The 15,223-nt window shown below is 46.0% G+C and overlaps 1 protein-coding gene across 1 annotated transcript in view; it reads left to right on the top strand.

The window, feature by feature from the left end:
- The window catches only part of BMP7 (bone morphogenetic protein 7), a 97,171-nt gene that overhangs the window by 52,160 nt on the left and 29,788 nt on the right, over positions 1–15,223 (top strand). The gene's annotated exons all lie outside the window — the stretch shown is intronic.

Below are 15,223 nucleotides of genomic sequence, written 5' to 3'. Positions count from 1 at the left end.
AGGAGGAGGAGGAGGAGGAGGAGGAGGAGGAGGAGGAGGAGGAGGAGGAGGGGAGGAGGAGGAGGAGGAGGAGGAGGAGGAGGAGGAGGAGGAGGAGGAGGAGGAGGAGGAGGAGGAGGAGGAGGAGGAGGAGGAGGAGGAGGAGGAGGAGGAGGAGGAGGAGGAGGAGGAGAGGAGGAGGAGGAGGAGGAGGAGGAGGAGGAGGAGGAGGAGGAGGAGGAGGAGGAGGAGGAGGAGGAGGTGGAGGAGGAGGAGGAGGAGGAGGAGGAGGAGGAGGAGGAGGAGGAGGAGGAGGAGGAGGAGGAGAGGAGGAGGAGGAGGAGGAGGAGGAGGAGGAGGAGGAGGAGGAGGAGGAGGAGGAGGAGGAGGAGGAGGAGGAGGAGGAGGAGGGGAGGAGGAGGAGGAGGAGGAGGAGGAGGAGGAGGAGGAGGAGGAGGAGGAGGAGGTGGGAGGAGGAGGAGGAGGAGGAGGAGGAGGAGGAGGAGGAGGGGAGGAGGAGGAGGAGGAGGAGGAGGAGGAGGAGGAGGAGGAGGAGGAGGAGGAGGAGGAGGAGGAGGAGGGGAGGAGGAGGAGGAGGAGGAGGAGGAGGAGGAGGAGGAGGAGGAGGAGGAGGAGGAGGAGGAGGAGGAGGAGGAGGAGGAGGAGGAAGGAGAAGGAGAAGGAGAAGGAGAAGGAGAAGGAGAAGGAGAAGGAGAAGGAGAAGGAGAAGGAGAAGGAGAAGGAGAAGGAGAAGGAGAAGGAGAAGGAGAAGGAGAAGGAGGAGAAGAAGAAGAAGAAGAATTGGTTCTTATATGCCGCTTTTCCCTACCCGAAGGAGGCTCAAAGCGGCTTACAGTCGCCTTCCCATTCCTCTCCCCACAACAGACACCCTGTGTGGTGGGTGAGGCTGAGAGAGCCCTGATATCACTGCCTGGTCAGAACAGTTTTATCAGTGCCGTGGCGAGCCCAAGGTCACCCAGCTGGCAGCATGTGGGGGAGCGCAGAATCGAACCTGGCATGCCAGATTAGAAGTCCGCACTCCTAACCACTACACCAAACTGGCTCTATTTAATATGTACCTAACCCCTTTCATGACCAGAGTGCCTCTGTGCAGGTGAAACTGGAAGTGATGACATATTGAGGTGACTCTGTATGAGTTTGGGTGAATCCTAGAGTGTCACCGCAACACAATGATATCACTTCCAGTTTCACAAGGGAAGTGATGCTGCTTTGTTTCATTGTGTTCAGCTTTACTCACTTTAATGTACTCGAGACCGGGGGGTCCCCATCCTTTCTGAGCCTTTGGAATTTTGACACTGGGTGATGGATACAGCAACAAAATGTCTGCTGCAGGAGGAGGAGCCAACCAGAAAGTGGCTATGGTAAGAGGCAAAGGTAGACCAGAGAGGAAGCCCAAATGAAAGGGAGAAAAGGGATAATTTCCCAAAAACCCACTGGGAAAGAAGAATGAGAAAATAAAATGATCACTGTTTGCAGAAGCCACTGAAACAAAAATTATTTTAACCTGCACGGCCCATCAGAAGTCCTGCTTGGATAGAGCACTAAATGACCCCACCCACTTGTTAAAATTGGTGGATCCCAGAAAAGCAGTCAATGGGCATTGTTGAGGACTCATGCTCTTGTCATGGCCCCAATCCTTACTTTATCGAACAAATTCAAATGGTCTTAATTTCTTAAATGCTAATTTGCAGAGGCCCTGATTCGATATTGTTGCATCTTTGCTGGGGTTGTCAAACCAGAATGTGCTATAATGCAGTGGTCCCCAACCTTTTTATCACCGGGGACCACTCAACGCCGGGGACCACTCACTGGGGACCACTCAACGCCTTTTACTGAGGCCCAGGGGGGGTAGTTTACTCCTCTACTCTCAACCACTGCCCTAACGCTCTCTGATCGCTTTGGTAATGTTTAAACATCCCTTCAAATAAGATACAGACACGCCACAACAATGAACATAAGGAACATTTTATTTTCATGGAAATGTTAACTCATGACAATGACAAATCAATGGGAACCCTGAGCTTGTTTCTCTGCAACGAGATCCCATCTGGGAGTGATGGGAGACAATGACACCCGAAGTGTAGTAAAGGGTCGGGGGGGGATGAAGTAAAGGGCTGGGGGGGGAGAAGGCATCCTTCGGGGTCCAACTCCAATTAGTCGAAGGACCACATGTGGTCCGCGGCCCACGGGGATCGCTACTATAATGTATACCATCATAATGTTTGCCCAAATTATTATGGCATTTATTTATTTCTAGTTCAATTTGTATCCTGCCACTCCCACATGGTGGCTCGTGGTGGGTAACAATCGTCTTTCATGTACTGCCCTTGGGTTAGCCCTTTCGAAATGCCCAAGCACAGTGGCATGAACGGACCACGGAACTTCAAGTCTTTACTTTTCAGACATTCCGACTTGGTGTTCTTTAAGCGTAGCTATGCCATAAGATTTACTGCAGTCCCTGAACAGTTGCTGATTGAAGGTCAGTGTTTTTTCATATATAGAAATCAGTTCTGAAAGGATTTGTTACTTCTGGGTCAACACATTTGTCCCAGGGCATGGAGAAAATTGGTGTTGCAGAGACTAATAAACAATGGCCCCTATGGCCTTGGTAGTTTGTTGATTTGGTTATATATGTAGGCGACATTCTCCCAAATGCACTGGAAAATGAACTTCTGCATCTGAATATTTCTTTCTGAAAGGGGTTCTTTCCTGCCCCTTGAAACCTTTCTTCGTTTCGAATTTGTTCACAGAGTCCGCTCCCTTTCCTGTCTTCCTTCCCCATATCAACGAAGACCCTCATTACTGAGGGATTAGTGGGACCCACCCTCCCCCAGTGTCTTTTTATCGTGTCTGAAGGGGGCATAAAGATTCATGGAAGACTTTTCTTGGAAAACAGGGAGCCAAGAGTGATCTTTCACTAGGCTGGCTACACAATTACCGCGCTTGCCACACGAGAAATCGAATAGATGCAACCCCCTGATTTATTTAAAAATCTCCAGTATGCAATTATAGCACTGCTGCTTGAACGCGCTTGAGAAGAAGAGCAATGTGTTAGGAGGTCTTGATGTCCTAAATCGGGCCGCTTAACACAGCCACTGCCCTGGTCACCTGTGGCAAAGAACATTGCCTCAGATGCTCAGGCAAGGAAGCTTTGGGGAATGGGAGAGAGTCGATGGGGAATGGAAGAGAGTCTTTTCTAGCAGGCTGCTGGCAGGCTGTTATTAAGCATGGCTGTGAGCGGGTACTTGGGATTACCGGTAGGGTTGCTAAGCCCCCATTTCTCCCCTGGTTCTAGGACTCCATCCTTGATGGGTGGTTCTCACCGCTGGTGCTAGGGAGGCAGGCCTTAAATTTACTTCCTCTTCCTGTCTCCCTGGTAGAACCGCCCTCATCTTCAGTTTTTCTCCTGCCTGCAGGGAGTGCGGTTGTGTGAGCATTAGCTCTTCACCTTTTTTATAGAAGCTAGATTAAGACTGTTAGTTGGAATTTCTATACTAAAATCCTTCTACTTCTTTTCCTCTGTATCTTTCCCTCCCAGTTCATAGTTAATGTTGCCAGGTTAGAGTTTAAAGTTTAAAAGTTAGATTAATAGGAAATTTACTTACTGTTCAGAATGGCAACAAGTGTTTTTCAAGATGATTATTTGTTGGAGTCTGATCTCCCAGGCACGCATGGAGCGGCTGGTGGAGCTACGGGCCCGGCAGACTGCGTTCCATCGGGAACCTTACTGACCGTGGCAGCCCAGCAGCAGCCCGATAAGCCTAGGAAGGCTATTTGCAAACCAGCCAAAAGGCTGCGTGGAGAGAAGTGTGAACGGGCTAGCAGAGGCGTTCTGCCTAAACAAACAAGCTCCGGAGGCAATTCTGACTGCGTCATGATTAGCTCTGCAGGGAGCTTTGGCCTGGAGGGCAGCCATGTGCCGAGCTCTGAGTTGCACGTGGGGGAAGGAGTCCCCCTAGTGGCTGAATGCCAAAATGACAGCACGAGCTCTATAATACAAGGTGAATCCCAAACCTCTGTTGGCTCTCTGGGACACCCATAGCCTGGCACTTCTTCTGGAGACAGACCTGCAAATGTGAGTGAAGGGCTGCCTGCTGGCATGTCCTCTGAAATGTTCAATTTTATGAAGTGTATGTTAAGAAACGAAATGAATTCGTTTTATCAGCAGAGGTCTGCTTTAAATGTGCCTTCTTTACCGCCTAGGATGCTGCATCCTCCTGTTCAATATTATTCCCCATCGCATTCTGTTCACTATGAGCAGGTTCCTCAGTCCGTTCCCACCAAGGCGGCTAGAAAGATATGCTATAATTTACCTATGTCCTCAGGATCGTCTGTGAGCGATCCAGAAGGTGAGTTTTTGATGGATGAAGAACAGGGGACACAGGCGATGGAGGAAGATATTCAGGTCCCTGAGTCAACTCAGAGATTTTGTAAAGAGGAGGATTTTCAAGATTTATTACAGAAATGTATTGTGGCTTTAGCCCTTATTACAGAAATGTATTGTGGCTTTAGCCCTTATTCAGCCAGAGGCAGCTGAGGCACCGCCAGAAAAAGATATGAAGCCTAGAGTGAAAGGTAAGGAAGAATTTTTTCCTCCTGTGGAGGTCGTACAAAAGGTGTTTCCTATGCTTGAGTTTTTTGGAAAAAAAAAAAAAAAGATTAAGGCAGAATGGCAAAAACCTATGGCTAACAAGCAATTTCTGGCATTTATATATATATATATATATAAAAAAAAAAAATTACAAACTCTCAGACTATGTGGAAGAGTTTTACAGACATTTCTGGTCGATGCACCAGTCCCGGCCTTGCAGTCACAGGGTCTGGTTTCTCAGAATGGTGAGGGTCACCTTAGAGACCAGATGGATAAAAAGGAGATTTTTCTCTCAAAAAGGCACATGAGGCTGTAGCTATGGCCATTAGAGCCTCGTCCACAGCTTCCATAACGGCTAGGGCTTCGATAGTCTGGACTGGAAAGCTGGTAAGATTAATTCCTGAAGCAGACAAGAAGTCTACTGAAGGTGTATCACGACTGTTAAAGGCAGTTTGTTATTTAGTAGATACTACTTTGGATGCAGTTATTTTTGCAGCCAGGGGACTTGCGTCCTTGGCAGCTGCTAGGCGTGGTCTTTGGCTGAGGGCCTGGCCTGCAGACAATCATTCCAAATCCATTCTTATTGCCTACCCCTTTCAGGGAGATAAATTGTTCGGGGATGCATTGAATAGAATTTTGATCGAAACCCGAGATAAAAAGCAAATGATGCCAAAGTTTGTTAGACGTGGTAATGATAGAAAGTTTCAAGGCTTTTCTTTCAGATCACAGAACACCCTACCAAGATTTCGGGAGAACAGGAGAGGATCCTGGGGGAATAGTCGATATTCCCTTCGTAGGGGACGTTACTCCCGATATAGCAGACAAGGCTTCAACAGACAGGAGAAGCCGGACAGGGACTCCTCCCAGAATAAAGCATGACTCCCTAGAAGACAGGGAGATTCCGGTAGGGGGTCGTTTATCATTGTTCCCTTACAGATGGTTGAAGCACAGTCCGTCTAATGGGCTGCAGAGATAGTTCAGGTTGGTTACAAAATAGAATTTTTTGCAATTCACCCCAACAGGTGTCTGGTGTCCCCATTAAGCGCAAATCGGCTCAAGAGAGATGCTCTGCTAAAAGCAGTCCAACATCTACTAAACATAAGAGCAATAGAAATAGTTCCTGCAGAGGAACAGAGAAAATTCTGTTTACAGTGCCAAAATCAAACGGGGATTGGCGTCCAATTCCATTTGTGGCATTACGCCAGTCAGGCGTGTTAATACATCATTTTCGGACGACCTCTTGATCCGAGCGTCATCAGCTCAGGAATCAACATCACACACAGAGAGAGTGATTACCACTCTGAAGGAATTCGGATTTCTAGTCAATCTGGAAGAGAGTTCCATGGTTCCTACCCAGTGCTTTGGAGCATCTGGGAGTTTTGTTGAACACGAAAAAAAAAAAAAAAAAAAAAAAAGGAAAATTGGTTTTGCCAAACAAAAAGATCAAAAAGACCAGAGATCTGGTGGGGGCTGTGATACGAGAAAAATCAACTTCACTTATGACACTGGCAAAACTCATGGGAGTTCTGGTAGAAACACGGAAGCATTACAATGGGGGCATTTCCACCTGCGTCCTTTACAGTCCCTTCTAAGGCCATTTCAGGAGAAAATAACAGCCAAGTCAAACATCAGAATCAGGTTGACTCCTGCCGTAAGGAGCAGCCTCTTGTGGTGGCTGAAGCCGGTGAATCTTGGTCAGGGACGCTTTTTCGTGAACAAGAATTAGTCCTATTCACAGATGCCAGTCTGTCGGGGTGGGGAGCCACTCTGGAGACTAGGCATGTTCTAGGGAAATGGTCAGCACAAGAGAGGGAGTTTCCAATAAACCTATTGGAAATCAGAGCAATTCGACTGGCCTTGGTACACTTCCAAATCAAATTACAGCAAAAGCATGTCCTGGTAAGAACGGACAATGTTGCAGCCAAGGCTTATTTAAACAAGCAAGGGGGGACGAAATCTCCCTCAATTCACAAGGAAGCGTCACTGATTTTACAATGGGCAGAGAAGACTCTTCTGTCCCTGAGAGCAGAACATATCAAAGGGATCCTGAATGTACAGGCCGACTGGCTCAGTAGACAGGAGATTTCCAAAGCAGAATGGTCCTTGAATTGGGGTGTATTCAAAATGATTGTGGATCACTTTGGCAATCCAGTGGTAGATCTATTTGCCAGTCAGGAGAATGCGCTCTTACCTCGGTTTTTCACCAGGTTTGCTCAACTCAGAGCAGAACAGATAGATGCCCTGACGGCTCAATGGCCGCAGGGTCTGTTATATGCATTTCCTCCAGTCCCAATCATTCCCAAGGTACTCAGAAGGGTCAGACAGCAAGGGGCACAGGTAATCCTGGTGGCTCCTTATTGGCCACGCAGACCATGGTTCGCAACAATCCTGCGTCTAGCGGTGGGGAAACACCTGTCATTACCGGTAATACCAGATCTCTTGACGCAGGGGCCAGTTTGGCATTACGAGCCAGGCTGGCTACAGCTGACCGCGCGGAGACTGAACGGTCAGCTCTGCTAAAATGCAGCCTTAGTGAAAGGGTGACTAGCACCATATTGGCGGCCAGAAAACCTTCTACTGTTAGGATATATAATTATTCTTGGAAGGTATTTGTCAGGTGGTGCAGACAAAAAAAAAAAAAAAAGGACCCTTTAAAGACTGGGTTATGGGTCATCTTGGAATTTTTACAAGGATTGGATAAGGGTTTGAAACCATCCACATTACGTAGACAGGTGGCAGCCTTGGCGACAGTTATTCCAAGGGTTCAAGGGTTTCCCTTAGCCAAGCATCCTCACATTACTAGGTTTCTGAGGGGAGCCACGGTAGTTTCTCCCCCAGCCGTGCATCATTTCCCAACTTGGAGCCTGAGTGTGGTACTATCCGCGTTGCTGAGACAACCTTTTGAACCTTTATAGGATATTTCATTGAGACATTTGCGACTCAAGGTTATTTTCTTAGTTGCAGTAACGTTTGCTAGACGAATTTCAGAATTAGGAGCTTTATCCATTAGGAAAGATCTTTGGGTGTTCTACAAAGATAAGGTGGTTTTGTGGACAGATCCTATATTTAGGCCCAAGGATGCGGGAAATCAATTTGCCTACATTCTTTCCTGACCCTAAACATCCTAAAGAAGTTTTGTGGCATAGATTAGATGTACGAAGGGCCCTCAAGGCATTCCTTATACGTACGGAGCCATTTAGGAGATCAGAGTCAATGTTCATAAGCATTTCTCCGCCTAATAAAGGGGAAAGGATGTCTACTGTGGCTATTGGAACGTGTCTCAGGGATTGTATTGCTGAAACATACAGTTCATTGGGTAGGCCTGTGCCCTCTGGCATTACAGCACATTCAGTTAGGGGGGCTGCAACAAATGCTGCCATGATAAATTCTGCCTCTGTAGAACAGATCTGCAAGGCGGCTACCTGGTCTTCAATTTCCACCTTTATTAGGCACTATAAGCTTAGTATTCAATACAATACAATACGTTTATTGGCATAAAGCAGATTAGGAGGCTATACAAAGATAGTCAAGATGCATCGGACAGTTTAAGTTTAAAAAACTGAGGACAGAAATTTAGCCATATAAGCTTAGTGATTACAGTGCAGCGGAGGCTGCCTTTGGCAGAAGTGTTCTTTTACAAGGCTTAGATTCAGACGACACAATCCCGCCCGGGACAAAGTAAGCTCTTGCATATCCCATCAAGGATGGAGTCCTAGAACCAGGGGAGAATGCCCATTGGCACTTACCGTGAAGGGTACTTCTCCCTGGGTTCTAGGACTCCATCCAGCCCTCCCTGGGCGTCGTCTGAAATTTAGTCCAGTTATAGTCATTATGGGACAGGAAAAGGGGGAATATTGGAATTTAGTTGTTCGGAACTGTTTTTTCTGCTTCCTCTTCCACTATTTCATGTTCTTATTATAAAAAAAGAAAGAAAGAAAGAAAAGAAAAATTATTACAGAGAGTTATGGTTACGGTAGTTTGGAGTATTGTTTCTCTGAGCTTTGGAAGGATCACAACTGAAGATGAGGGCGGTTCTACCAGGGAGACAGGAAGAGGAAGTAAATTTAAGGCCTGCCTCCCTAGCACCAGCGGTGAGAACCACCCATCAAGGATGGAGTCCTAGAACCCAGGGAGAAGTACCCTTCACGGTAAGTGCCAATGGGCATTCTGTTCTCCCGTCACTCAGAGCAGCAGGAGGGAAAAGCAGTTTCAAACCCTATGATGCCGGCTGTGGCATCACATTACTTCCGGTAGACAAAACGAATATGACATAAGTTTGCTCTAGGAATTACTGGATACTCAATGGTTTTATTGGCGTTTATGTGCTGCCAACTTTAATGGGCGTGTTTACGAGGTGCTTTTCAAATATATTTGCAATTAGTTGTCTAGTCACTGATGGCCTAATCTTGCCTTTGGCTATACCCTGCATGTCTCTTTGATGGGAACCCCAAGTGGCATGCACAGTTCTGCTGTCCTCCATTTTGTCCTCATGGCAACCCCCTGAGACAGGTTAGGCTGACCTTAGACTGGTCCAAGGTCACCTAGCAAGCTACGACTACCACTCTGCTTCTGATGTCACTGTTTCTAACAGAACATCCCAACAGCAACTACAGCATCCCTTTGATGGAAAGCCAGTGCCGTGTGCAAAGTGGCAGCCTGGAATACTGGTGACCTCTTGCAACGATTGGCTATAAGTCTCTGTGAGGCAAGAATGGCAATGCTCATTGGCTGTTGGGGTTCTCCAGCCCTGTGCTGCCAAGCTGCAGCCTGTGTTTCAAAGGCAGCCAGATCTGAACTGCTCGGAGGACTGCTGGAGAGTTGGCCCGATAACATTTTCGCTGTTGTATATGCGCAAATCACTCACGTCAATGGACCATGACTCAAAACTGTAAATGGCTTTACGAGTGAAAATTTCGATGTAAATGGTGCATGCTGTAGAGGTGTCATAACTCGTACAAGCCAACTTAAGGGTTTTAGGATTTATGCGCCAAGTGAGTCGAATTTTTTTGCTTAGCTTCCCCTCCTGCCACCAGACAGCTAAGAACTGGCTGCTTTTCCATTTAGTCCAGACAAGCAGTTTTCTATAACTAAAAAGCTTGTGGGTTTATGTTCTACTATGATCCCCTGCAGGCACATATTAGGACTGCATGTGTGCAGGCTAGCTGTGGAAAACCATTTCCAAAGTTTTCTAGTGGACGAGAAGCACCCCTCCTACCTCTGGTGCTTTCCTGCCAAAAATGATCACATGACAAAGAGGAGGTGCACTACTCCCTCTGTTATGTTCATACTACTGTCAGAGACCCAAAGAAACTAAGGTTACAGAGAGTTCTCAGTGGAGCAGGAGGGAGGGGTGTGTGTCTGCATGGAAGATCACTCCATGAACAAGTTATAGGTATCGGCAACCCTGTTTTCACTGCAGTTGGTTCTGTGCAGTCCCACATTGGGAGATTAGGAAGCTCCCTGCGGGAAGGAAGTGGGTGTGAAGTTCTCAAAGGAAGAGGCCAGAAAGTAGGTGATGTGAAAGACCTCTGCCCGGAGACCTTAGATCAGACAAATGTTGTCATTGTTTCCTTTGTCTGTTGGCTATTCTTGGTAGCTTGATGAGTTGATCTGTGGAATAATCATATAAGCTTTCTGTCCTAAATTGTGCCAGTTAATGGACATTACTAATGGAGTATGAAGTTGAAACACAGTGAAACATCTCCCATTGCATGTTGGGGAACCTGTAGGAACTTTTGAGGTTTTGAGGAAGAACAATGGATGTATCATAAAATGTCAATCACAAAAGGTGGGCCAGTCACAAAATGGCTTACCAGATTTCCTTTTTAGAGGACACATCCTATATCATTTGGTGCCTGTTCACTTTTGGATTCGCCTTTAAAAAAACTGATGAAAATGTCCTGTTTGGGTTAGAAGTTTAGGAATATTCCTAGTTAGTGGCAATTATCAACACAATGCATGAAATTTGCCATAGTATGTTTGAAGTAGTCCATTGGAAAATACGTTCTCTTTTTTGCTCTTGGTCTTATGCCAAGCATGATGAAGACATTTGTTTCTGAATGAGCTTTCCTTACATTATGCTACCTTTGGGTCTTCTGAAATACCTTACGCTTCAGTGAGGTAGAAGAAGGATGAGACTGGCTCTTCTGCTGTGGGAGAGGAGTAAGTGGGCACCTGGAACTCAGCACTGGGCGAACTCCTTGGGGGATCATTGAGGTAATATATCACCTGGATCTCCGAAACACACCACACAGATGGAACCTTTGTGTCTCATTCTGAATTTGGCTCCAGAGTTTGGATGGAAAAATCTTGCCCAGTAGGGCCAGGTACAAAAAGGGAATATGTTCTTGCAAATTAAAGGAAACTCCAGGTTTTCAGAAGCAACTTTTAAAAAGAAGGATAAATGAAACTTAAAAGTTTTGAAATGCTGGTGTCTGACGTGAGATCTCCAAAGCTGTTGTGGATACAGCATCCTGCAGTTGCCAAGATAATCCAAAATGGCTGTTGCCGTTTAGTTTTGAAACCTGAGGAGAGTTGAGGAGGGAGAAGGAAGCAGGCAAAAAAGGCAGGAAGGAAGAAGTAAGTTGTCATGGAGGGAGGAATGGAGCAGAAAAGGGGGGGGGAGATGGAGATTACAGAGAGGCAAGAAAGCAGGAAAGGGAGAGAAGCTGCAAGGGGGAAGGGAAGAAAGAAAGGAAAGTGGAAATAGCATAGGAAGGTGGACCAGTGGGGGAGGGGATATGAATGCCCCTCCCTCAAGTATGGATGCCAATCCCGAGTTGGGACCTGGGGACTCTGCAGTTTTACAGCTTTTCTACCTTTATTTTTTATTTTATTTATTTATTTATTATATTTATATACGGCCCTCTCTGGAGGCTCAAGGCGGATCACATAAAACAGAACAGAAACCATACAGATAACTTTGAGGGTGGACATTTATTGTCCACTGAAGTGGCTCCCCTCCTGGAATCCCGTCCACCCCAGACTCCACGCTCTAAGTTTCCAGATATTTCCCAACCCAGAGCTGGCAGCCCTACTCAGAAGAATAGCGAGCAAAACTCTTGGGTTCCTAAAATAATTTTTTATGGTTGCAGGTAAAGGACTATAGCGTTTCCCCACCACCACCCCTTTTATTTCTTTTCTCCTTCCCTTCCTCCCTTCTGATTTGGCACATTAACAAATTGCTTCGGGGTTACATTTGGGCTGAGTCAGCGTTCTTTGCTTGCTTGTTTGTTTTTACTAGGAATAGTTGGGAGGAAACCGGTAAGGGCACTTAATTTTTAATAACAATAATAAAACGTACACACACAAACACACATGCCTGACTCTTATGTGGCACAGTTTAATCTTCAAAGAGGTTTACTAATGAATTCTCCCTGCCCAGCCCATAAATTAGTACTGGTGCTTTGGCAGATGAGAAAATTGGCCTAGGTAGGATAAGGTGTTTCCTTGGGGTGTATGCGGTATAAGCAGCAGAGCTAGGGTTGAGACTTGGGGTTTCTTGGTAGTGGTTGTTATTTTTTTGGCAATATGTTTTGAGCCAGAACATGTGGTTTATAGGGCCGTGATGGAACTGTGTTCTAATTCCCAGCATGTCATTTATCTTGCTCTCATTTGCATGGGGTTATGTTTGTTCCTTGATTCGAATAGAATTTTTAGTTTGCTTTTAATTGCAGCTCTGATGCCAGTAGACAAAGGTACGTCCTTATGCTTCATGTTAATTAACGTGGAATACCTATCAACTCTGGCTTTCTACTTACACGGGTTAAATTCTGCATTTCCTCTATCTAAACAGTTGCAATCAGTTTCACCTCTGCTGGAATTTAACCCTACTAATTGCTCGTTAAATAGCATGGTGAACCGTTTTAAGTGTGTTCAACCTGCGTGTACACTGAGGGCCAACTTGGGTGCCGTGAGATTCCAATAAGGCCTAGGGATTCTTCCATTCCCTCCCCTAGGTGTTCATCCATGTTCCACTTCTCTGCTCAGCACACATTACTTCTGTTCCAAGAAGGTAAGCTGGGCTCTACTGAGTCCTGAGGATTTTCTCCTTTTCTCAGGGCACTGCTATGGCGATACTGGATTGCACTTTGATGTAGGCTGATCCTGCATTGAGCAGGGGGTTGGACTAGATGGCCTCTATGGCCCTTTCCAACTCTAGGATTGCAAAGCAGCAAAAATCAAGAAACAAAAATGGCAGCATATTTTGAGGAAGGAGGATGAAGGGTTCACTCAGCTTATCATTTCTACCTGTTCAAAGGGGAGATATTTTCAGAGATTTCTTCTCCTTCCATGATGTTGTTATTATTATATTTGTTACCTGCCGCTCCCGGACGAGCCAGCTTTGACTGGCCACCAGGCTAATTCTGGGGTTCCCAGAAACGTTTCCGAATGCCCCTTGCCTGGCTGCCAGACAGTCCTCGGATTTTCTGGCTACACCACACACACCATATGATAAATAAATAAATATTGGCCGGGTTTGTTGCCAACTCCAGATTGGGAAACTCCTGGAGATTTGGGGGTAGAGTTTGGGGAATACAGGGACCTACCCATTTTGTCCAGGGGAATTTATCACTGGTCTGGAGATAAGCTGTAATTCCAGAGGATCTCCGGGATGCACCTGGAGGTTGGCAGCTGCATGGGCATTTTATTTGTTAGGTTTATTAGCTTAGTTTATTAGATTTTTAGACTGCCCTCCCAGTGAGCTGGTATGACTTTTAATAGTGTATAAACTGCAGGTGTCTTGAGGAGCAGAGTTTTATCTGAGGTTTTAAGTTTGTTGCTTATAAATTGTCATGTTTTAATTCAGCGCCTCCTTGGGCAACGAGCAAAGGCAGGATATAAATATTTAAATATCGAGGCCAGTTGCCTGAATTATTCTGACACAGAAAGGCTTGTTGGAGGCTGAATTAGGCCTCCTTGGTTGCTGTTGGCTGAGTTGCTCTGATGTCAGAGAGTGGGTTGCCAATTGGAACGAAGGAGAAAGTGAGGAAAAACAAGGGAGAAAGTTAGAGAAGTCTGAAAAGGAAAGGGGGAAACAGAGAGGGAATGGACAGAAAAGGGAATTAAAGCCAGAAACTGGGAAAGCAAGGAGAATTGAAATGCATATACACCTTTGAAATGCATATATGAAATGCATATACACCTTTGCAAATAACCAGGCAAAACTTTTCTACCAATGATGTTCTGCAAGCATTGAATGAATTGCTTAAAGTGACATGGCCGGTTTATACAATCTATAAGACAGGTTGTTTCTCTGGGGGATCCCACCCTTTATAAAGCTGGAAGGTGCCTGCTCGCCTAAGGCCATCTGTAAAATTTCAGCTGTGGATTTGGTTCATAGTTCAGTGTCTTCAGTGCTACGCTACACCAGCCCACAATCATAATTCTGTCAGGCTTGGCAGAGTATACTGAAGGATCCACTAAATGCCAGCAGGAAAACTGAGATGCTTCTTGTATCCTGGATTTCCAAAAAGGCTTGGATGCCTTTAGCACGTTGTAATGTATTCAGCCTGGTGACTGACATCTAGGGCTCCCTGGGCATTTGTGTTTTGGGAAATACTGACTTAGTTGAGACAATCCCTGTCCAAGAAAGTGGTTATAAAGTTATTGAGTTACTGATGAGGCATTAGCAAGGCACGCCTGTGTGGTGGGCCAGAGTGACGCAAGGAAACCAGTGGTAAGCACAAAAACGGCAGTGTTCGTACTATTATTTTCTGTTAGCAAAGGTCCTGCAACTGGCTACATGGCCTCTGTGACTCACATGCAAATGCCCATTGCTCCAAATGGTCCCATAATATCTGAGTCACCAATAAGTGGTGGAAATCTCTTAAGCACACATTAAACGTCTTAGCGATGCCTTTGATTGACTGAAAACAGGTCCTTGGCTATCTGTTTCCATCCTTTGAGATGAAAGATACATTTTAACACATTGGAATTTAACACATAGATCCACCTACGAAGCATGCTTTAGGAGGCATCCATACCCGTGTGCTTGTTCCTTTATGCATCAGTTCATTGAGGACTCTATCCATCTTACATGGGCGAATGCCATGACTCATCTGAATGGCATTGTTGCCTGTAAGACAATCAACTTCTCTCTCCCATAGTAACTGTCCTTTCTCTCCATAGTGTGGAGAGTTTACCTGCAGATATAGCAATTTGATATAGCAATTTGAGAGTCACTTTGGTGTAGTGGTTAAGAGCAGCAGCCTCTCACCTGGATAATCGGGTTTGGTTCCCCACTCCTCCTCCACATAGAATTATATAGTTGGAAGGTATCTCCAGGGTCATCTAGTCTAACCCCCTGCACAATGCACAACTACCTGACTACCCACAGTGACCCCAATTTCATGCCCAAATCACCCACCACCACCACCAAAAATCTCCGGATTCCAGCCTGGTCTGGAGAAAATACACCTACCACCCCACAGTGATGACCAGCAATTCTCTGGGTATGCAAGGAAGTGCCACAAGAGACAAAGGCTGGCACATCCCTTCCTGCCCACCCACTCCTGCCTAAATTCATAAAATCAACACTTTTGTCAGATGGCTATCTAGCCTCTCCTTAAAAACTTCCAAAGAAGGAGAACTTACCACCCGCCGAGGAAGCCTCTTCTACTGAGGAACCGC

The sequence above is a fragment of the Paroedura picta genome, chromosome 4 (genome assembly GCF_049243985.1).
Source record: "Paroedura picta isolate Pp20150507F chromosome 4, Ppicta_v3.0, whole genome shotgun sequence".
NCBI classification, from domain to species: Eukaryota; Metazoa; Chordata; class Lepidosauria; order Squamata; family Gekkonidae; genus Paroedura; species Paroedura picta.
The sequence above is the reverse complement of the archived record's forward strand: the minus strand, read 5'-3'. Positions and strand labels throughout refer to the sequence as shown.